The 25,000-nt window shown below is 41.2% G+C and overlaps 1 long non-coding RNA gene across 20 annotated transcripts in view; it reads left to right on the top strand.

Moving 5' to 3' along the window:
- LOC120623021 (uncharacterized) overlaps positions 1-25,000 on the top strand; it is a 560,047-nt gene that overhangs the window by 368,050 nt on the left and 166,997 nt on the right. For all 20 annotated transcript variants that reach the window (XR_005658645.1, XR_005658636.1, XR_005658629.1 and 17 more), the window contains 2 exons: positions 4,818-4,879; positions 7,212-7,255. This is a non-coding gene — a long non-coding RNA (uncharacterized LOC120623021). The remainder of the gene's footprint in view (positions 1-4,817; positions 4,880-7,211; positions 7,256-25,000) is intronic.

Below are 25,000 nucleotides of genomic sequence, written 5' to 3'. Positions count from 1 at the left end.
AAAAGGGCATTCTGATTAAGATTGGTTCCTAAGATTCAGATTTTACCAAGTGGATTAAGGATAAGAATGGATGGAAAGGGGTATTCAGCTCAATCTCAGGCTTTATTTTCTTTAAATCTTGCCTTATTTATATTGGCATTTAAGCAGTGTATCAAGTACTGCAAGTTAACTGTGGGTAGGTAGCATAACCCAAATCACAATTTCGCTTTTATATTAAACTGTATATTGATTGAAAAAACTCATAATTATTTTCTGAATCGCTGGTAAAATGTGTCTTGTAATTTAGCCCATGGATCTCATGAACGAGACCCTGCTACTCATTTGAAAAATGAAAAATAGAATGACAATAATCATGTTACAGGAGGACTGGGTGCTTGAGGTCATTTAGCTCTATGTTCATGCATGTACCTGTGTCTTTTTCTCCTCCTCTTAAGAGAATTCTAGATCACATATAAATATAGATTACTATGATACAGTATTTTGAAAACAAAATCTAACAATATTATCTGTTAAAACTAGGGGGATATAAGGATCATTACTGAATTCGTTTCTGTATTTATATGTTTGAAGTATTTTCCTACTAAAGGCAAACGCATACGCAGAAAAGTTATCTGGACGAGGAAATATATAAATATATGCTAGTGTGTGTTTGTGTGCGCGTGTGCAAGTGCGCGTGTGCAAAGGGCCAGATAGTAAATATTTTCAGTGTGGTGGGACATATAGTGGTCTCCATTGCACCTAGTTAATTCTGCCATTATAACTTAAAAGCATGCATAGAAAATACATTAATGACCAGACGTGGCTGGTTCCAATAAAACTTTACTGCCAGTCCCCAACTTAACAATGGTATGAAAATGACAAATATTCCGTTGAAACCGTACTTCGAATTTGGAGTTTTGCTCTCTTCTGGGGCTAACGACATGCAGTCCGATACTCTCTCGCGATGCTGGGCAGCTGAAGTGAGCTGCAGCTCCCAGTCAGTCGGGCGATCACAGGGTGAACAGCGGATACTCTGCAGTGTACTGTGTTGCCAGTGGCTTTTGGATATTGTGTTCTGAGCACATTTAAGGTAGGCTAGGCTACGCTATGATGTTCAGTAGGTCATGTGTGTTAAATGCATTTTCAACTTAAAATAGGCATATCGGATAGAGGACCGTCTGTATTTACAGAAACAGGTGGCAGGCCAGAATTGGTCATAGTTTGCCAGTCCCTGATTTAGAGTAGACCAGGCAGCATGTTGTTAGAATTGTCTTTTCACTCTCATCTTTTTGCTTAAAGAGAACCCAAGACCCAGAGGGGCGAAGTGACTTACCCCAAGACACAGCAAAGCCAGAGAATGTCCATGTTTCCCTGGATCACCTTGACACAGAGCGGAAGCCTAAGTGGCAGCTCTCTTAACAGGCAGAGTGGAGGCGGGTGGAGGAGAGAGTGAGGGTTCAGAGAGTGATGTCCCCTCCTCCCGCCTCCCCATGTCATCTTCCGGACAATAACTGGGGCTTGTCTGCATTTTGCCCATGTTTTCTTATTTGTTTCGCCCACGTTTTCTTGTTTGTTTCGTTTTAAATGATGGAAGAATCACCAGGCAGGGAAGCTTGGATCTGCCATCCACTTTGCTCTGTGGCCTGGAAATAAGTCACTGTCCTTCTCTGGGCTTCATTGTCTTTAATATGTACAGTGAGGGGGTTAACTTGATCTAGAATTCCCATTTCATTCTTGAATTTTATGATTCCTTCCAGTTCAGCTTTTTCCCTACCTATTCACAATGATGCACAAGTTGGCTAACGTTTGCTCAGACCATAGTGGGGAGAGAGGCCCTATGTTGGTAGCCCCACCTGGGGACGTATTTCTGTGCTTACTTGGGGTAGACTCCCTTCCTTCAGAGCATTTCAGGAACCCTGATGACCTCATTGCTTCCTGGGCCCAGAGTTGATTACCATAATAAAGGCATCCACCTGCTCACCAAGCCTTTCTATTTTTGGCTCTGAACTACTGAGCTGGGCAATTTACCAACTCAGTTTCTTGCTTATAGATTTATCTATCCTTCTAGTATCTCTACCTCTCACGGAACTTCTTCCCAGTAAGTAAGCAGTTTCCTAACACCCCGTGCTCTGGTTTCAGCATACCCACGACAAGGCAAGATGAGGCCCTTCTGCGAACTCATTGTAGGTGAATGTATTCTGCCACTCATTTGTGTATTTTTGCCAAAGGCTCAAATCGCCCTTTTTCCACTCCAGGACTACTTCCATCTTAGTTAAATTTTAGTTAAAATTTCTTTCTAGAAAATATGATGTAGAAAACAGTGCACCGGGTCTAGAGACCTGGATTCAAATCCCAGTGGTATCACAACTTAAATATATGACCCCCAGCTTCCGAACTGAACAGTCAAGAATGTAGTTTCTGCCTTATTGTCCGCAGTCCATTGTAATGGTTCTGAACTCTGGTTCTACATTGAAGTCACCTGGGAAGTAAAAAAAAATAAACGAAACACCTCCAAATTTCTAAGCCCACCTCCCGCATTCATTAATCAGAACCCCTGAGGTGGGTGTGCAGCACTGAGCAGAGATAAACACTCTCCAGGTGATTCTAATGAGCAACTAGACTTGAGAGCCATAGGTGTTTCAGAAGGGCCTTATCAGTGTGTTGTACTGATATTTTTGTTGTTACTTCTCTTTAAAAGAGACAGCAAAATTCTATACAAATAAATCCCCAGTGAAATAAAATGAATGCCTGAATAAAAATGAGGCAGTGTCCTGCGGTAACTTATAGGACAAAATACATATTCAGTTTTTGTCCTGTTTCTGGCTCATGGTTCCCCAAACCCGTGGCATTTCCTGAGCCATAAGAGCAATGGAAGCATCTTTGTTACAGTATTTGGTGTCTTGTCCTTTGTTCCTGAAATCTTCTCAGAGCCATAACTGTGAAATGGGTGTATCATGCATTACAATTTCCTTTCAACCATGACCGAGTTAGATTAATGAGACTTTTGGAAATCACTTAAAGCCGAAGAGTGGGGAGCTGATTGGTAAACCCAAAGCTGGTTGCGGGGCGGGGGGAAGCAACCATGTGATCAAAGGATTGGCTTTTAGTTTCACCCCTCCCTTCCTGGGAGGGGAGAGAGACTGGAGAGTGAGCTCAGTCACCAGTGACCAGTGATTTAATCAGTCATGCCTGTGTTATGAAGCCTGTATAAAAGCCCAGGAGGACAGGGTTCAGAGAGCTTCTAGTTGGTGAACTGCTGGAGATGCAGGGAGGGTGCTGGGCTTGGAAGGAAGAGGCATGGAGGCTCCGTGCCCTTTCTTCACACCTCGCCCTGTGCTTCTATCTGGCTGTTCCTGAGTTATAGTCTTTTATAATAAATTTATAATCTATAAATGTTTCTCTGGGTTCTGTGAGCTGCTCTAGCAATTTAATCAAACCCTAGGAGTGGGGTTGTTGGAACCTCCAGTCTATAGCTGATCGGTCAGAAGTGCAGGTGATAACCTGGACTCGTGACTGGTTTCTGAAGGGGAGGAGGCAGTCTTACAGGGCCGAGCCCTTAACCTGTAGAATCTCTTACCGTTTAGGGGTGATTTGAACTCCAGTGTTGCCCCAGCACCGCGGCGGGGTGGGGGGGTTAACGACACAGAAGTGCAGTTCTCATTTTTCCTCAGTTCTTCCCCGCTGACGCAGCGAAGAATTACAGGTCAGTGAGATTTAGAAAAAGTGAGATTTATCGAAAGTACATTTTAGAAGGAGATGGGCCACGCTAAGGAAGGCTGCAGCCCTGTGGAATTTGGGAGATAAAAAGATAAGACAGAGTATGCCCCAAGGGAGGAGCAGGTTTTCAGTGAAGAGAGCCGAAACCATGCAGAAGTGGGAAGGGATGAATTATATTTGGGCCATGATGGGTGGTTACACAGGCATTCCTAGGTGATTGGCATGTGAGGTCATTTTGATTGATACCCGGCTGCTATATATATATATAACTCTTTGCTTAGTGCGCATAGGACTCACCCAGAATTCAGTCCGATATAATTAGATTCCTGAACTTCTGGGCACAAACATGGTATTATAATGATGGTATAATGAAGCTGAGGTTGTGGACAAGTTAGGGTAGTACTTTCTGCACATGCATCTGTGGCCGGATTAAACCAGCTATAGGTTATGGCCCTCCTGTCCTTTGTCTCTGAGGATGCAGGAGGGATCCTTTAATGACCAATGGGTGTTCTTTGGGCAGTCTCCAGGCTGGGCCTCCATTCCTTTGTCCCCCTGTCACTCTTGTCTGACTAGCTACCTAATAGAATCTGATACTATCTTCAAGTAGATAGTATCAAAATTGAGTTAATTGTAGGACTCCCAGCTGGTGTCAGAGAATTGGTCTCAGAATCTTAGGCAGCCTGTCCTGAGACACGTTTTGGTTCTTTGAGGTTTCCCTGGAGACATACAACCTTTCTAGATTAAAATTAAGGTCAGGTAATTTAACCACCCAACAGACCCCTGAGACTGGATTATATGTGTTGCCAATTTGTTTAATCCTCTGGAAATCCTGAGAGATGAGGTTGGTGGCCCCATTTTTTTAAGTGAAGCAATTAGAGCTTGGGGAGGCAAGCCACTTCAGGGACGTTCCCATGACTGGGAGGTGGAAGTGATGGGACCAAACATCAGGGGCTCATTGCATTAGATCTTAGCTGCTTTCTGATCTTACCATATAGAGCTTAAGGCTCCATCATTTCAAATTGCAGACGCATGTGAATAACAGTAGTGACAGCAGTAATACTACGTGATCACTTTGTATGTTGTCAACTCTTCAAGATGCTTTCATATCTTTTGTATTTTAGAGACTCTTCATGTTGAAATCAAAACCTCAGGTGGCTGCTACAAGGCTGTCTTCGATTTAAAGGTAGGTGGGGTTTCAAAAATTTTAATGGGAAAGATCCCAGGGAATGAATACTGTAAACACATAGTAGGTGAGTTCTCAGGCTATGTCCCATTATCACCCTCCACAAACCTGAGGAGGAGGCTGGATCAGTGGCTGCTCAAGACCCCACCAGGGGAAACAGAGTGATCTAGAAATCCCACTTCCAAGTTGCTACCAAGAGAAATGAGGGGAGAATGCTAGGAACATTCCAGTATTAAATGCACATTGAGAAAAGACATCTGTTCAGTTTGTATTTGAGAGGCTAGCTGGAGGAAGCAGCTTACTCCTGCTCCTTCCTCCTAGAATTGGTTATGAAGGCTGGAGTAGAACTGAGTCATCAGTGTTCTCCAAATATCTCAATATTGTTGCCTGAGAAAGTGGGCAGTTGTGGCGTGGGCCATTCTGACATGTCACATCTGCCCCCCCGTGAACTGGAAGGACTCAAACTGGGATGCTGGTGGGGCGGTCTGTGTGTTTCCAAAATAATTAGCGAGCTTGGGCTGCTTTTCGGGAGGAGTCTACCAGTGGGGTTGTCCCTCAGCTCCAGCTGTGATCCCAACCTTCACTGAATCCGTGGCTCTCACACTAACCCTATTCTTACATGGGGAGGAACCCCAATCTTAATGATAAAAACACAAAGCCCTTAGCAGGAAGCTGGCTCACTTTCATCACCACCATCGTTATTTCACCTTTAGCAACATCCACTGTTTCATCCCAACCCTTATGTTATTAACCCTATCCTCAGAGTTAATAAGAAAATTACTTCCATTTGTTAAATGCCTAGAGTGTCCCGTGTCAGAACATTTCTCAATCAATTAATCTATAAATCTCTAAAATTAATGTCTTCATTAGCTTCTTGCCTATGTTCTATCATCTCCCTACTTATATCTATCTAATCCAGGGATTTTAGTATCGGCACTATTGACATTTTGGTCTGGATAATCTTGGGGGTATGTCCTGAGCATTGTAGGGTCTGTAGCAGAATCTTGGGCCTCTGTCCACTAGATTTTGGTATCACCCCCTGCCCAAGTGGTGGCAATTAAAAATATCTCCAAAGCATGCCAATGTCCCCTTGAAGGAGGGGGAACAAAATCGATCTAATCTGTCATCTACCCACTTCTCTTTACTCCTTCTTTCAAGAGGTACAGAGTAGACATTATTATTTCCATCTTACAGATGAGGAGATTAAGGCTGAGAAATTAGGTGACTTATACAAGATTACAAAAGTATACGTGGACCTGGGTTACTATAAAATTAGATTTGCCTTATTAAAAAAAAATTCATGTTCTTTCTATGATACTAGGCTATTTTAAATTAAACATAATGCTACACATTTTATCCTCAATGCCATGATTCTTCTTTATCTTTAACTTAAAGTTATCCTCAAAATTAATTCTAACTCTCAAGCCAAAACATATGTGAATGTATCTACACCCCAAGCCTCTGTTCTAATCCTGTCGTCAACTCAAGATGTAACCCAGTTTCTTAACCATGCAATTCCTTTTGAAATTCTGTTTCCTTTCCTCCCCGGATGATGAGGGTGTTAACTGGGAGAGTGCCCTCAACTGCCAGTTAACCCTGCCTAAAGTATGTGAGCTGGTTTACAGCTGGGGACATGAATATCATTCCATTCTAAAGAAGAAGCATGTAAATGATTCCTCTGATGACCCACTGAGTTGGCGTGCATGTAGACCCCCGTCTGCCACAGACCCCCTGCAACTGGGGTATTCGGAAATTCTATTAATAGAAAGCTTCTGTTTGCGCTTTTCAGTGACAGGCTAGAGCTTATGAATGTAACTTCTGGAAAACCGAGCAAATGATAAAAGGAAATTTTTAACCAATCATTTTACTTCTTGGAACCTGACATTTTAGTTCAGCTTTTACTCAGTAGTTTTGATTTCTTGCACCAATACTCTGATGCCCATTAGACGGCTGACAGCTTCTAGCTTCCATGTCCAGAATTCACACAGGGAAAGACATTGTTTTATAGCAATTAACAGTGACGCTTGGAAGAGATGGCAACAAGCTGCAAAAAATTAATTGAAAATTTAACCTTCAAATAAAAATACTTAGACCTTAGGCTTTCATTAGTAAGCAGCTTACGCTGTCTGTGCACGGTCTGTTATATTATTTAAGTATTTTCTACACCATTTCTGACTAGTACAGCAGTGCTATTTTCCAGTCCAGTCTCCTTAATAAATATATGTGTCACATATCCGTTTCCTCCCTTGAATGCAAAGCCTTTTAATTCCCCCGTCTGCATGTGCTAACTGGTTATGAAGTGAGATGAACAGCTCTCTCTTTTCTTTTGCAGATTTTGTAAGGAAAGCCAGTGAGCTCCCAGACAAAGTTAAAAAGGTACCTTCTTAATTTTGCATATTGTTAGCTGCGATCCGTTTGCTAATGTTTGTTTTATTTCCATCTGTCAAAAGCGATGCCAAAATACGTTTTGTTTGCCTTGAGTTTGGCTCAATTAATCCTTGGCTGGAAACAGTTCTGTCATGTTATGTTTGGTTAAGGTCCTGATTCAGTGGCTCCCAAATCAGAGGCTGGTCTCTGCCAAAGGCAGCCAGTGCACATTTAATATAACTTTATGAGGAATAGCTGCTTGACAAAGACAAAGCAGAAAGATTGGGGAGTGCCCTTATAGGAATGTTGATTGGGGGACAGCTCCAAATATGCCTTGGGTACAAATAAGAGTGTGCTGGGCTTGATTCTGTCAAGTTATTTGTCCCCACAGAGCTAAAAGAACCAGCTAATGAGTCACACCGGTTAGTGGCTTTGTAGGGTCTCAGCCTGGGGCACACCCCCGAAAGTGCAGCCTCCGTGTAAGTCTAATTAGTCTGCTAGACTGCCATAACAAAATACCACAGATGGGGTGGCTTAAACAACAGACCTTCACTTTCTCACGGTTCTGGAGGCTGGGAAGCCCAAGTCATGGTCTCCGTAAGGCTGGTCTCTTCTGATCTCTCTCCTTGGCTTGTAGAAGATGGTCCTCTCCCCGTGTCTTTACATGGTCTTCCCTCTGTGAATGTGTCTTGTTTGTGTCTTGTCTGTGTCTTCTCTGTCCTCTTTTTATAAGGACACCAGTTACACTAGATTAGGGCCCACTGTAATGACCTCATTTTAACTTAATGACTTTTCGAAAGACCCCATGTCCAAATACAGTCACATTCTGAGGTACTCGAGGTAGGACTTCAAAGTATGAATTTTGGAGGGACGTAATTCAGCCCATAGCAGATGGTTACCAGGAAAAAATACGATAGGCCCAAAACTATAAGAGCAGTCACCGTATAGAGTGTTCTCACTCACTCTCGCTCCGTCTTCTTATTCTTTATTTTTATTCCCCTCCCCCTCTTCCTCCCTTTCTTCCTTCCTAAAAACTTTCTCCATTTCTGTCGAGTCAGCATATTTTACAGAATCCAGGCTTTTGAATCTGTGTGCTCTGAGTTCAGATCCTGACTTGACCTCTTATTAACTATATGACCAAGGGCAAGTTGAAGTTTTTTGGGTCTTAGGTTCGTCGTCCTTAAAGTGGGGTTAACGACAATTACCCTAGCTGCTTTTGTTTTATAAGGATAGTGAGATACTATATGTGAAGACCAGTGGCACACCAAGGTTGGATAAGTAGGAACAGGGGGTGTGTTGTCAATAGAGAATCTAAAAGTAACAACACATGACTTTTGAAACAACGTCAGTGGCAAATATTCATGAGGGTGGATGGCTCCCACGGACACCCGTTCTTGTATGGAACAGGAGAGCGCTATCTCTGTTTCTCTCTATTGCATATTAAATGCATGCATCTCTCTCTCTCTCTCTCTCTCTCTCTCTCTCACACACACACACACACTCACTCACTCACATCTGTATCTTGAATTTAGTCATTCACAGGACAGCTTAACCAACGGTATTTCACATGGCTGCTCATCTTGTTTTGTATTTATTTTATTCAGAAATTGCCAAACCTGACAGCTAAATTATACATGATAGAGGAGAGTCATTATTTATTGTTGTTTTCAGAAGAAGAGACTTAGCAGTTTCTGGTTAGAGCCTCCCTCTCTTTCCCAAATATCCTCCATTCCTCCAGCCAGCGTCCAGGACTGGGCCCTGCCAGAGGACATCTTTCTGTGAGTTAGGAATAAAAATACAGAACAACTGACCACAGAAGATTCGTGCGTGACCAGGACCATCGTTTTTATTATTCCATACTCCTTTCTGAAGTGGTACCCAATCCCCTGACACCTTATCTAAAGTAGCTACCTCTATTCAAGATATACTATCTAAATAGCTATTTTATATAAACGGAAGAACAGAGAGTTGGTGAGTTGTGCTAAAAACAAAACAGAAACAACAACTAAAAAGAGAACTCTGAGTGGCACGTTTCCTTTTTCAATGGGAGTCATCCATCTTCATACAAAAAGTTTAAACCCTTGGCATGAGTTATGAAACTTTTCCAGAAAATATCCCACACTGGGATTCTACGAAGTCACTTCCTCAGTTGAAATCTCCAATAACGGAAGAAATAAATGGTGTTGTGCACATTGCATGGGGTATGCTGCAGTCATTAAAGTGATGGCTGTGATGACCACTTAATAAAATGGAGCTATTTGATCATATGTTAAGTAAACAAAAAGAAGCAAAATGTTATGTTGTATTACATATTACAGTGTTTAACAACAAAAAGAAAACACATCTACTTATGTGTTGTTATAAAAAATATATTTAAAAAAGATAGTATGTAAAACTTAGCCCACTCACCCGGGAATGTGTTTGGACAGAGCCCTTTACCATGGAGTGGGTGGTAGGCCTTTCATCCGCTCTGTTTACATTGGGTATCAGAATCTTAAACCTGTATCCCATTAGTTTAGGCCTTGTAGATGTAAGAAATGTCCAAACCTGTAGAGAATTTGAGCCAAACTGAGGACAATTGCCACGAAGCAAAATCACCACAGATTATGAAAATGCTCCGGAGAATGGCAGTTCTGCAGCTTATTTTGTACATTAGAATTAAAAGGAGGAGACATGAGGAGGGCTACGTGAAGTCCTTTGGTGCTACATTAAAGGGGTAAGGGAAAGCAAAGCAGAGAAATCTCTGGGATTGGATAAAAATTAAAACAGAGAGACACATACTTATTTTATATTGGTGGGTACAGAATAGTTAGTAATTAATATTTACAGCACATAGAGATGGTATTTGAGGAACAAGATAACAACGAGGGCTTCTCTGGTCTCTCGCTCTGGAGCGGTGGGTTGCACCCTGAAGGGCCCTGAAACAGGAACCACTCTGACATTCCAAGGCTGTGTTATCGCAGGTGCAAGAAGACAGTAGACAGGCTCACTTAAGGAAAAGGTTGCCCTTTGTCAAGGAAGCTACAGGCCCAGGATGTGACTACCCGTTTTGACCAGCTTTTAGTTGGGAATTTTTTAAATATAAATTTATTTATTTAAATTAGTTTCAAGTATACAGTACCTTGGTTAGACATCTAGTACCTTGGTTAGACATCTATAATGTTCATAAAACAATTCCCCTAATTGTCCCCTCCTTCCCCTGGTCCTCCACTTAGCCATCATATTAATGCTAACTGCATTCCCTCTGCCATGCTCCCCATGCCCAACTATCAACTACTAATTGGTAATTCTTTAACCCTTCACCCCATCTCCCATCCTCTCAACCCATGCCCCGCTCTGTCCGTCCTAGAGGTTATTATGCTGAGTGAAATAAGTCAGACAGAGAAAGATAAATACCATATGATTTCACTTATATGCGGTATCTAAGGAACAAAAAGAACAAACTAATCAAAAACGGACTCACAAATATAGTGGACAATTTGGTAAAGGGAATTTTTATGTGCAGACCATCCTGTGCGGTTAATTTTGGTCTCTGAGTTTGTAGGGCCCACCATGCTGGCCTCCACGCAGCTTGTCAGATTTAGTATGTGGCCCCATTTTTGTCCACAGCTTGATTTAGATTTCTATAATTAACCGAACAGGTTATATTGAACCTGAGGGTGAAAGGTAGGATTGAATTTAGGATTTAACAATGGCAATCAAAAGTTGGGTGAGCACGGGTGAACTCAATCCAAAATGACAACTTTATAGAAATATTTAGGCAGTTGACATACCCATAATTCATATAACCTTTGAATACTACAAAGCAGAGCCTAAATAAAAAGTTCTCATTTCTTCTTACTAAGACAAGGTAAAAATGTCTAATTTGTACTTACTAAGAGAATTATCTGTTTCTGCATTTTTTTTTTTCATTCAAATTCTCTCTTCCCACACCATTCTGGACACATGTTGACTTGCCCCAAGACAACATTTCCGTGGGTCAGGCCCATGATTATGAGTCGCAGGATTTTCTAGGTTTCTGTTACTGGAAATTGTTAAATTTGTAGGTATGAGTAACGAGATTATTCTGAAGACACTTTTAAGGGCTTTCTGTGTTCTACCACAGGCAGCCACTTCTCTGGCTTGCTCTGTGCAGCTGCCTCTGATTTCTGCCCCCTCCCATGGTTTTTCTTGGATTGCTGTGGGGTGTAGTGCTGTGGAGGGTTTGGGGGAGCAACAAATATTTTTCAAAATTGGAATTTACAAATAATAAAAGAAATGTCTCAGCTGCAGGACTATAGTTCCAGCCTCTTCTTAAACTTCACGATTCTACCCTCCCACTGGAGTTTGGCGGTTGAGTCACCTCACACCCACAGCCAGCGAGGCTCCATATTGAAAAGGAGGCCTGTTAGAAAATGTATTGAGATGTTAGTGGGGATTGCATTTCAGTCTTGGGTTATGTAGTATTTTCTTCCCTTCTTTTCCAAATATCCATTAGTGACTTTGATAAGAAAAGAAAGCTTTTTTTAAAAAGTAAAAAATAAAAACATGATAATGCTACCTTTTTAATGAAACAAACCTCTTGACATCTTATGAGCTAATTCTGTTAATTTCAACACTTTCATCACACATGAAAAATCGAAATATTAAAATTTATAAAAAGAACTAACAGAAAATTCCCATTGAAATAATTACCATACTCTGGATGCTGGTAGAAATAATTTTCAAATTTAAAAATTTGAAAAACATGTTTATAAACCAATAGAAATAAAATAAATAGGAAGATATCATGGAGGATATTGTCCATGATATTAAAACATATGGGTCTGGTTCAATCCATCCAGCCTTTATTCACTCACTCACTTATTCATTCAACCTTATATGTGGGCTAAGTCATGAGATTCACTGGTAAGCCTAGTACATAGTCCCTGTCCTCAGAGAGCCTGTAGTTTAGATTACTTTCTTATCAGAATAAGTATATTCTAGGATGAACAGGCTGAAGGTGGGTAGAGAAAAAGAAAATAATTCAGTATATCTCAGAACTATATTTTGCATGTATGAAAGGAGATAGGATGAAAACGTAATCTCTACTTTGTCCAGCACACACACGCAGTCATACTGGCACAATGTCTCTATCTGGCTCAGAGACCAAATTTTATACCAATCATAAAAGTAGCCATTTATTTAAAACACTTGTTCTTGGAAGAAGCCATTGACTTCTCTTACATCTTACTCTGTCCCACTGCTGTCTACTCATAAGAACAAGCAATGAGAGGGGACAGGGCCCCCTTATGTCTCAGGGGCCATAACCTCGACAGAGAAAGGGGTGTGTTGGGTCAGAGACAGGAAAGTCCCTGGCAGCAGTGCATATAATAAAACAATTCTTATGCTTGATTGAGTTAATGGTTTAAAGTGTCAGGGAACCAAACAGATGGATTTGGATCTCACCTTGGTCCTTCAGTACCTGAATGGAAGAACTTTGTAGACTAGCAATACCATGCGGCATCACTCAAGAACTTTTATATTAAAGAAAAGAAGTCAGTGGGGGTGGAGTGGGAAGTACTACAGAACAAAGGAAAAACAACATTGTTCTGAAAAGGATTAGTTGTGCCAGTTGGGCGTGGAGGGACATGTAGAATATCCGATAAAATACAAGAAGTCAGGACCCTTCAATGCTATTTGGAGGCCATTTTGAAAATAACAGCGTAAACCGGTGTGAAAAGATGGAGCTGTGTGCAGCAAGAATAGGTCTTAAGGAAGCTGCGTTCAGCCGTGAGAGATGGACTGCTGGCTGCCGCAGTTAAGACAGAAATGGTCAGAAGGTCACCTCAAAGCTGAGTAAAATAAATTTGAAAACACGTCTCTCAAGTGGATCCCTCCTTCCCTTTCTCTCTTTGTTTTCTTCTTTTCTTCTTCTCTCCCTCCCTCCCTGCCCATATTTATTGAGCATCCAGTATGTGTCAGAGGAATATGAAGAAAAAAAGAGACAGAGAATGGATATAATACACATAAATTTTAGATATTTCTGAAGATTAAAAGAGAGCAATTAAAAGAAACAATCATCAAGGGTATAATTAGATACAATTTTCTGAAGCTGAAAGGATCTAAATATGGAGATCAAAAATCCCCATTGTATTATAAGAAGAGATAATGAAAAAAAAGAGATTTGCTCCTAGAAGAGCATAATAAATGCCAAAAAATGGAACAACTTGTACACTGTTTTCAGGGAAAAGTAACCCCAGAATGTTATAACCAGCCAAACGAGTAAAGGCAAAAACCAACCGAACAAACCTCCCCTCTCCCTCCCCTCCCCCTCTGCAAACTTAAAAACAACAACAACAAAAATACACAAGAACAAAATATATGTTGAAAAACTTTCAAAATGTTACCCATAAACTCTTAGTTGAGGGAAAAGGAACTTGAATATGATCTATAAACAACTGAGAATTGGCTTGAAACTAGTGACTCAAGAATGGGGAAAACCATGGCATTAAAAGAGTGATTGTGAGAAAAGAAAACAATATAGGGTCAAAAACTAAATATCCTTCCAATTTGAATGCAAGTATCAATATAATTCTCAATAGAGTTGGTTCTCAATTATATAGTACTGATCTAGTAGAAAATGGCCTTAGAAAGGGGACATGAAAAACATAAATGCACTAAATTGCTCATCTTACAAGGGGATGAGAGTTGACGTTAAATCTTGCAGACTAAAGGGAAAGTGATTAAAAAACGTAAAAGTACATCAAAGCAAAATTTTAAAAAGAGTGAGCTCCTTCTAAACTACTGGGGAAAAAATAAGGAAAAGCAAAATGTAGACCAAAAAATAACAATAATAATAATAAAAAAAAAGAGAGAGAAGAAATGGTAAAGTAGTATGAAAAGTCGATCTAAAATAAGATGGCCAAGTCAGTGAATAATGTTAACTATTGTCTATTAGTCCTATTTGCCAAGAGATCTGCTCTCAGCACTTCATATGTACTTCATTGCCTCATTTAATCCTTTTTTACAGAATATTAAACTGAGGCAGAGATGTTTTAAATGCATGCAAAGTGGTCACCACATATCTCTTGGCATATAGTGAGACCTAAAGTAACTGGACATATATATGGGAATCATATGGTAATTTGACTCCTGACATCTCCCCTGGCATTGCAGCCATGCAAAGACTTTGTCTAAGTCAGCCTTGGACAGAGAAGAGGCAATCTAAAATCCATAACATGAATTTCTCCAGTTTTTGGCAATTTTATCCCCCTACCAACACAACCTTATGTGGCTCCACTGTTAGGTTGCAAGTACTGGAGAAGATGCAGTAGGAACAAAACTACATGGGGAAGCACTTGATAGATGTTATTATGGTAAACACCGAGATTTTACCTAGTACTAACATCTTTAACTCTCATTTTTCCTCTGTTCTCTGAGTGCGGAACTGACTCTATAGCCCGGCCGGTGCTTGCTTAACTGAGGCCCTCCAGCCAGTAGCCAGGAGTGAAATGAAGCCAAGGGCTGACAGTTTCTGGCTTTTCCTCCCAGAGGGAACCCCACAGAGAGGGGGCACGGGCTGCCAATGAAATGTTTCTGCTGGCCTTTTTTTTAGGTCATTTTATAAGATTTTGTATAATTAACAGTATATTTCCAACAATTGAAAAGACCAAGTTTCTTCTGTTTGTATTCAACAATAAATTTCTGATGGATGTTACATAAAACTAAAAGACAAAGTTGAAAAAATTGGTTAAATGTTATCGAGGAAATGCAGAAACAAAGGTAGCAGTGCCAGTGACATTAGTTGCCAGCAAACTTCATTCCAGGCCAAATAATATTAAAGGAGACAAAGAGCGTCATTGACAGTCCACCGTAAAGATAAAATAGTCATGAAAATTTATTTGCCGAATAATATAGCAATAAAATATATAAATCTAAAAATGTTAGGAATAAAACGGGAAATTTACAGAAAGATGTGTTTGTTTTAGAAGACAGTAACACATCTGTCTTACCCATGGCAGAGAGGATAGGCTAAAAATAAATAAATATATAGTTAAATAAAAATTTAAATAAAATTTAAATTTAAGATAAATAAAATAATAAGATTATTTATATTAAAACAAACAGGTTTCTTAAGCTTCAATGGAAGATTTATAAAATTTTATCTTATTCTAAGCCATAACAATAAGTGTGATAAATTCCTTAAAACAGATATTTTATAAGATCAACTCTCCAAATTTAATGTCAGATAATACAAGTTAAAAATAAAAGTAAAAACAAATAATAATGAAAATTAAAATTCCTCTCTAAATAATTTTGAGTTGAAGAATAATAGGATCTCAGTTACTAATTATTTAGCAATAAAATAAAATGAGAATATTTATTGTAAAAGCATGTTATACTGCCAGATCTTTACTCCAAGGCAAATTCGTAATGGTAAGTCGATTTTTTAGTAAATAAGAATAAAGTAAAGTAATCAGTATCTTTAAGATGTTGGAATGAGAACCCAAAACTAACCCAGAGAAACAAGGTAAATGCAAGTGATGAGCATAAATAAATTGAAATAGAAAATAATTAAAAAATAGGCAAAAGAGAAATTACTTTAGAAAATGGTGTCTAACTTTCTAATCTCTCCCTCTCCACCCCCCTTTCTCCCTCTCTCCCTCCATCCCTTCTTCCCTCCTCCTTTCCCCTCCCCCATCTATCAAAAGTAAATAAAATATATCAACTAGATTAACTTCTGGTAATCTTCATAAAAAAAAAAAGAAATAAGAATCACTATTCGCCCTAAGGAAAATAAGGAGAGACTGGATAATTTCAAATATAGAGAAGTTTAAAAATAAGAGAATACAATTATAGTGCACAACTCTAGGTTAATACATTGATAACATTGATGATTTATGGAGGAAATAGGAATAACCGAAATTAGCTCAAAAAAACAACAAAAAACAAAACGATGACTAATTGCGTACATCAGTAACTACAGAAGAAAGTGAAACATGGCAGGCAATTTCATTGATGGGTTCTCTCAAACTATTGAAGATCAGAGAATTTCTGTGATTTGCACATTTTTCCACAACATAGGAAAAATATTAAGATGTAATTTTAAGTAATACCACAGACTATATATAGTTGATATACCTTTCTATTAAAATACTTCCGATGATATAAAAAGAAAAATAGCAAATCAGCATAAATGTAAGGGTGTAGGACCATATGTTGCCGTGTTTATGGAACAGATTGAGAAGCACTTTCTTAAAACCAAGCAGCTCATAGAACCTAGAGAAAAAACTGTCTGACTCTACTAAGTTCTCTCTCGCTCTCTCCTTTGCTTTTACTTTTCTTTTTCCCCTATATGTATCCCTCCTTTTCTCTCTTAACACACACACACACACACACACTGCCTTGCATGCAGCACAGAGCTTTGAGACTGACCCTTACTGTCTAACCTTAACTTGAAGTCCTAGTAGTTTCACTGATGAGAATAACAGTCAACCGTCCACAAATGCTGTGAGAAATTAATTATAAACCCAATAGTTCCAGAGCCCTATTCAATGCCTGGGCTTCAGCTAATGTCTCTGTTACTGCTTGCTTTCAAAGACGTGCAAATAATAACCCAGAGAGATACAGAAATAAAAGTGGTGATGAGAGATGTGTTTCATTTCAGATTATTTATTTGCATGAGAAACAGTGGCATAAATAATGGCACAGAAGCCAGTCGTTGGAGCAGTAGGGCAAATTAAACCTAAGCCCAAAGAATGAGTGACTATGGCCAGGATTGCAGGGAACCTGGGTGGTGACCGTGGACACCATTTACCCTGGCTCTTTGAAAGAGTGGGGCTTGGTTTCCTTTCTCCCAATATGGGATGAGCCAAACAGACAGGTAAATAAAGTGAGCACTTGTGCCTAAGAGAAAAGATGCATTGCTCTGAAGATTCAAAGAAAAGATAGATCTCTAAAAATTATGTTTTTCAAGATAAGTTAAAAGTATAAGAAATTTAAGGCATGCCCTGGAAATGATCAGCCTCTTCGAAACAGAATCCGAGCAATACAAGTGAGGGTGGTACACGATTAAGACAGAAGCAGAGATGCAAAGAGAACAGAAGATAGAAATCTCAGAATGTCGTGGTGGGATTTTACATGTGCATCGAGGGCCACAGAGAACAGAACTGACTGCAGAAACGAATCGATGCAGAGGGCGAGTGAGACTATGTTGTAATTGTCCATACCTTCTTCCTAGAGGATTTGGAACTCATTGCATTTTTATTTTTTGATAATTTAGAATTTTCCTTTTAATTCCTCCCCCACTTTTTTTCACTCTGCTCTCATATAATGATCCTTTAAAAGTTACTGAGCATATGATGTGTAGCCTTCTGCTTCTGTGCGAAGGTATCCCACTCTTCCGCATGGTTCTTGAGCCATCCTTAAACCTTGCCTTCTTCATCTCCCTCTCACCTGGTGCTCCAACCCCTCTACTTTCTTCCTGAGCTAGATATTCCTCTTTCATCTCCTGCAAACCTTACCCTTTACATGTACATCTTCTGATCCGCTCTGCACTAGAGAATCAACCAACCAATTTTATTGTAAGTATGAGAAAAATAATTGCCAGTCCACATGATGCTTTTTAAATGGTGCCGCAGGAGGCCAAGAAGACTTCTTTGAGTTAGTTAAGAGACATTAATGATCATTGCGTTAGCGCCTCAGTTTTCTTTTTCCCTTGTTCCTCTATCATTACAGTTGTCCCCCCTTATCTTTAGTTTTGCTTTCCAGGGTTTCAGTTACCTGTGGTCAATCACAAGCCAAAAATATTAAATGGGAAATTCCAAACAATTCATAAGTTTTAAATCGTACACCATTCTGAGCAGCACGATGAAATCTCATACCAACCCGCCTGGTCTCGCCCAAAGCGTGAATCACCCCTTTGTCCAGCATTTCCAAGCTGTAGACGCTCCCTGTCCGTTAGTCACTTAGTGGCCATCTCGGTTATCAGATTGACTGTCAAGTATTGCAGTGCTTGTGTTCAAGTCACTCTCTTCCTAGAGCTAAAAGCAGCTTAAGGGGTTCTAATGACAAGATATCTCTCCAGTCATTTCCATGCCTTGAGATTTAGTTTATCTAGCCCCAGTGCAAGGAGGAGCAGGATGGCCCCTGCATAGAAAGTGTCAGTTATTGCAGTGGAACCACTGCCTCAAGCCAGGTTGCTTAACTCATTTACCTGGGGACTTCTCGACTTTATGTTACAATCGTATTGCTCTCTAAAATTGCAGAAAGCAAGCTGGGAATCTGCTTGTGGGGCAATCAATCAACTTGTTCTCTGACAACCCAAGGACTAGACGATTCCTCTGTGGTGGGCATTTTTTTGTAGTTCTCATGGAGATATGTGAGAGTTCTAACTTCTAAATAAAATAGCCCGAATTGCTGGATTGCAGGATGGGCAGAATTTGTTCTGAGAGTCATGCGTTTTTAGCTCTTTTGTTTAGTGGTTTACTGGGTGCTGTCATTGGGGTGGCGTCATTGACTTGCTTTGCAAAGTGGAGGAGGAGGAGGAAGAGAACAAGAGAACAAGAACCGAAACATTTTCTCGAGAGAAAATTTGAATGTAAGGACCCACTGTGATCAGCACCCACCCTGAGTGAAAGAGGGGATTGTTTTCATCTCTCAGCCAAAGACAGAAGACGTAAATGAAGCAAAATAGACAAATAGAACTAGTACGCTTTTCTCTCTTGGAACCGTAAGCAATGGAAAGTCAACTCCTGAGCCATGAATCCTGACTCAAGAAATACGATTGCATGGAGTTAGGATTTTAAAATAGAGATCTTGGAAAACTTTGAGTTCAGTTCCCCACCCCGGAGCAATCCAAACCCTTCGATAAATAACTCTCACTCTTTGTGCAGATATTTTCTCTCTGATCCAGAGCAGTCAAAATTCACTGCCCCCCTCAGGCCTACTTGCATCTTCTCCATTTCCTGGCTCCCAGAAGGAGTGGTCGTAGTTAGGTTTTAGCTTCTCTTTCTCCTAGTTCTTCTCTTTTTCACTCCTGGAGGCTGGGACACGCTGCAGATAGTGTATCGGTCCTGAGTGCAATTTGGGTTTGGGAAGATTTATGAAGTGAAATTGCTTGCGAGGCACTAGAAGGCTAAGGCCAAGTGAAAGCCCCAGGAAATATCAGGTTAAGAGAGACGTGAGAAAATTGGTCTGGCTCAAGCCGGAAATAGTTGGCACCCTCAATCGCATGCGCGGGAGAGAGGTGAATGGAGGCCCTGTTTACAAAGGTGTGAGTGGGGTGCGAGGAGGCCACAGGGGTGCTGCAGTGCCCAGGGCTGTAACAGGCTGGGAGGCGTTGTAGGGATGGTCATCAGCGCCTGGAAAAGAGATCTGCAGGGGGCGCAGACAAAACTGCGCAGGAGTCGTCTGAGGCGAGTGCGCCCTCACCTCCCTCTCCTCCTCCTCCCCAGTTCTCTGCAGCAGCTCCCACTGGCCACATACAAAGAGATAGGAGAAGGCAAGTGAGTCCCTCAATGCAGTCCCAACAGGTCAGCCCTCCAAGCCAAGGGCAGGAGAGAGGGGAGAGAGGGCGGACTTGGGGGGTGCACAGCTCAAAAGTGGAGGTGCGTGGATGTCTGTAGTTCTGCACTTTGACCCCGTTGCCGCCTGCCAGCTTCATCGCGCCTTTCTGTCACGGAGACCGTCACTGTGAGCGGGAAGAGGTGGGAACTGAGTGTCCTTTGCTGCTCTGCCCCGTAGAGAGGAAACACCAGGGTTGGACCCCACACCACGCTGCCTCCCGTGGGATAAGACACCAGGCCCACAGATCGTTCTTTCCAAATAGACGCCATTCCATCGACGGACAGATGGCTTAGACTCAGGAAAGCACAGAAACACATTCTGCAGGACCGCTGACAGCGCGTCCCCCTGACAGGACCGAGAGTAACGGCAACTCGTGACACCCTGTCTGGTTTGGTGCACGTGCCAGCAAGCACAGTGATCTCGTCCATCATTCGGTTGTAGTGGAGGCTGGTTTCAAAGGGAACAACTGTCTTTCTCACGTCTGGGAAGACGGGTTATTAACTAGGGGAAACTGTTTCCAACAGTAGGTCAATTAATTACTGCAAGTTAAAGCAGCTTCTTGAAAAACCATTAATTTCACCGCATTTCTAGGTATTCTGCAAACCGAACCCATTTGAAATTGCTGTTATTCTCGGCAGATATGGAGACTTGATTATTTCTGAGAACTTTATAGGAGTTCATAATTTTGTTTTCTTTTTTTAAAAAAAATGAATGCAAGTATAGAGTAGGTTTTAATTATCACTGGCACCTTTTCACTATTGGAAGTAGACTTAAAAAGACAGAAAATGGGAAGAATTCATAGTGGAAGGGGAGTTGATAAATACTCAGAGTCTATTTATCTGAACACATTATCAAGTCAAAATGCTACCTGATAAGAAAAATAATAGACTCCAAACACAATATGAGGTATTTCCGTTTACTTATTAATATTCCTTGTACTTTCCTGATCTAATGGGTTAGGATTTCCATGAACTTTTTCTGAGCAAGAATAATCAAAGGGACTATTTTCACTTTTAACCTTTTATCTCAGGTTCATCTGCATTGTCTTGACTAGGTTTGACCCTGCTGCCTTCCTGCTGGGTTTCCCAAAAGCTACAGAGAACTTGACTGGATTTTGTCCAAAGGAGAGTGAGCATTAATTTTTTTATTGCCGTATATCATCTGGTTGTGGGAACTGGCCAAATCTAGGTTTAGAGACTAAACATAAGTTGGGCATTTGATGCTGACCTTTTCAGGCCTTCCTGAGAATGTCTGATTTCAGGCAATTCTTACAGGTATAGACCAAGGTTTCTCAGCTTCAGCACTTTTAACATTTGGGACTGGATAATTCTTTACTGTGAGGGGCTGTCTTATGCAATGCAGAATGCTTAACAGCAACCCTGGCCTCTACCCACTAGATGCCAGTAGCACCCCTCCCCTTAGCTGTGATGATCAACAATGTCTTCAGACATTGCTAAATGTCCCCTTGGGGGCAAAATCATTCCATATTGAGAGCTACTGGTATAAACACAACTATTTATGGTTATAGAGGTACATGATAGATAGATTTTAGATAGTATACATGGGCATATGTATACATAGCTTAATAATATAAAAGTTGTGGTTTTGGGGAAGACTTTATGTATTAGACTTCTGCAGGGAAATAAGTGTGTGCGTGTGTGTGTGTGTGAAGAGACAGAGAGGGAGATTGAATTATTATAGGAATTAGCTCACATGATCATGGAGGCTGAGAAGTTCACAGTGTGGCATCTGTAAGCTGGAGAAACAGGAAAGCTAGTGGTGTAATTTAGTTTGCAGGTCTGAGACCCACGAGCACTGATGTGTGAGGGCAGGAGGAGGTGGGGGTGTCCCAGCTCTAGCAAAGTGAACAAATTCACCTTTCCTCTCCCTTTTCCTATTTGGGCCCTCAGTAGATTGGATGATGCCCACCCACATCTGTGAGGACTACCTTGTTTACTCAGTCTACCAATTCAAATGCTGATTTATTTTGGAAACACCCACACAGATACACCAAGAAGTGATGTTTTGCCAGCTCTCTAAGCATCCCTCAATCCAGCCAAGTTGACACATAAAATTAACCATCACACCTTATGATGTGTCTTCTGGCACATCTGGATTTCAGTTCCAGGCTTTGTCAAAAACGAGCTTTGGATACTTCAACTCTATAGCCTAACAATGTTGACCCTCGAAGGTTTTGGTGAAGAATAGATGAGCGAATGTTTTCAAAGTGCTTGCCACTGAGCCCAGTATACAGTTGGTGCTCCAGGAAAGCTATTTCCTCCCCATATGCATAAGCAGCTAGTGAGTGCTAAATAGACCGATAGCTGTGCTGGAAACCGAAGAGTCATTCTATTCACTGACAGATGTTTTAGCTTCTTTGCTCTGTGTCAGCTGAAAGAGATGCTTGTCTTTGTTTCATGCTATATACTAGTGTGGCATTTCATATGAAATTGCTTTTCTATAAAAAGTAAGTATGTAAGTAACGTACAAACTCATTCTCATTGCTCAGCTTCAAGCACCAGAGATGAAGCTTGAGTGTTCCTTGATCTTTTACCCCAAGGCCGTGCCCACTCCCAGAAGCAATTGGTGACATCAGATTGAGGTGTTTCCTTCCAGACCTTTTTTGTATCAGTATCATTTTGTGTGTGTAAACTTTTTTTTCTAGTACATAGTGATACGTTGCCTTTTTACTACATAAATGTTAGTACATAATAGCTCATTCTTGTTCATCGCTATTTGGCATTCCATGGTATGTGGCCCCTGGTCATTCCATATTTGGGGCTATTACAGACAATGCTGCTGTGAACAGACTTAGATCTCACTGTGCATTTAGCTACAGTAGATCCTAAGAAGTGAAATTCTTGAGACAGAGTATGCACATTTTAAATTTTAATAAAAATGCCAGCCTGCCCTCAAAAGTGGCCAGACGGTTTTACATTACCCTCATTCAGCAGCATCAAATCTAATTTTTTTTTTTTTTTTTTTGGCCAATCTGATGAAACAACAAAAAACAGGTATTTTGTTTTAATTTGCATTCTACCGATTACTGGCAAGATGAGTATCTTTTCTTATGTTCGTTGGCCTATTTTTTTTCCCGCCTGAGATTTGCTGCTTCCTTTCTTGTGCCTGCTTCTGTATTGGGTTGTTTATCTTCTTCTTATTGATTCGTATGATTGTTTTTTATATGTGCTGCATATTAATTTTTTGTCAGTTATACACATTGCACAGGAAGAGACTTTCAGGTGCTGCCCAGGAAGCAGTTCAAAGGGCATCAGGTTAAAAAGCTGCTGAGATAATTAGTGAGCTTTTCCCAGCTGTGATGTGTCCCCATCTCCTTGTCCCTGCTGTCCCCGTTAGAAATCAGAATGTCCCCTCCCGGTTACACTTCTGATAGCATCTCTTGTCAGCTGCAGGTGCTCCCCCCTGAACTTCTGGATCTTCTGCAGTCTGGGCAGAGGCCATTGCCAGTACCCGCTCAAGATAAGTGCAGCGGTACCCCTAAGCCTTCCCTTCTTCCGAGCAGCATTCCCAGGTGTGCGGTGCAAAAACATTGTCCGTGGAATATTAATAAATGTGAGCCAACAGGATTCGTGACATAAGCTTGCAGAAACACTTGGTGGAACCAAATTAAGTACATTTTCTCACCATAGGCCATTTTTTTCTCTCAGAGGCTCTGCCACCTTGCATGGTGACCTTCCAAGAAGGGGTTGAGTTAGCAGCATTTCCCAAATGCATCTGACAAGACAAGACTTTTTTTCCAAGTGCCTCTCTTAAGACCACGTCACGGGGGAAGATGCTTTAGGGCATTTTGTTGTGGTGCGTGCAGCAAGGATGCAGTTTGACAGCTGTCACACGCTCTTCCTGGAATGAAGTTTTTTCGCAGGCCATTCTGTGTCTTATTTCCCCTGCACTGTGTGTGTATCTCCCACATGCAAGGCATTGCATGCAGTACGGGTTGCAGAATAGCAACTAAATGTTGAACGCTATCAGGATCAATGTGCAAAACTGGGGTGGGAAACCCAGGAGAGTGCCATTTGCAGGTTTTGGGGGTTTGATGAGCTGTGTGACTCTGGAGAATGTACTCAGCCCCTCCGGATGGTAGTTGGCCCACTCTGCAGTGGGAATGATAATATCTGATTTTCAAGGACTTTGAGGAAAATCGAATGAGATAACAGATGCACAAGAATAGAGCAGGTACTCAAATGTGTTAAAACAATAATATATATTTGCAGTTGAGTCTTGGCACAGTGTGAAGTCTGGGCAAACCAAAATCCTAATGTCTTCTGATGCTCCAAATCAGTTCATTTTTCAGAGATAGATAGATAGCACTTAATGTGGAAATGCTTTTGCGGGGAGGGAATATAGCGGCCCACCACCTTCGTCGTGGTCTTTCCTATGGGCATCCCATCAATTTCCTGATCCCGTGGTGCTGCCCCAGCCTGGTTTCTTCACCCTGACAGGAGCAGTGCCTTCCTGGAGCAGCAGCTGATCACATTGTGCAGCTTTTTTAACACTGACAGAAACTGTCTCATCACACCCCCTTGAGATTCCTGCCCCAGCCAGTGGGCATCATCTCCGCAGAGCTCTGAGTCCCAGCTCCATGGGGCCTCTCCCAGAGAGTCCTCCTTTCAGCCTCTTCTCTTTGTTTTCCCAGCCCCAGGAGCGGTAACTACTTTCTGCAATTGGCTGAGCTGTTTTAGTTACCTAGTTATCAGCTTTATTCCTAGTGAGCAAATCTTTATACGAAATACTCTCATTTCACATGACTGAGTTGGGTTCTGCCTTGTGACTGGACCCTCCCTGATTAAGGAAAAAGTGAAGAATAGAAGTAAAGAAGGGATGGAGTAGAAGAAGGGGCAGGAGTCATCGGCCCCCTAAATCCTCATCTGTGTTCCTCCCTGGAGTTCTCAGCGGCCAGCCAGTTGAGCACTTGGCCGCCTTGCACCCTGCCTCCCGACATCTGCACACTCAGAGAGCAGAGATTCCCCCCAAGCACAATAACCCGTTTACTATGGATTAGTTGCTTAATCATGATAAGTCTCTTGTTCTCTCTTGGGTTTGGCTGCTCAAGTGTGTTTTTCTTTAGGGTGATGGGAAGACATCAGTAATTCATTAAAGTGTCCTGGTAATAATGTTGATTGCTGGTACAATGATTACGACATCGTCGTATGACACTGTCTCTTTTATGGGAAACTAACGAGGCACACATACTTGTGGAAGGAACCA

The sequence above is a fragment of the Pteropus medius genome, unplaced genomic scaffold (genome assembly GCF_902729225.1).
Source record: "Pteropus medius unplaced genomic scaffold, Ma_sr-lr_union100, whole genome shotgun sequence".
NCBI classification, from domain to species: Eukaryota; Metazoa; Chordata; class Mammalia; order Chiroptera; family Pteropodidae; genus Pteropus; species Pteropus medius.
The sequence above is the reverse complement of the archived record's forward strand: the minus strand, read 5'-3'. Positions and strand labels throughout refer to the sequence as shown.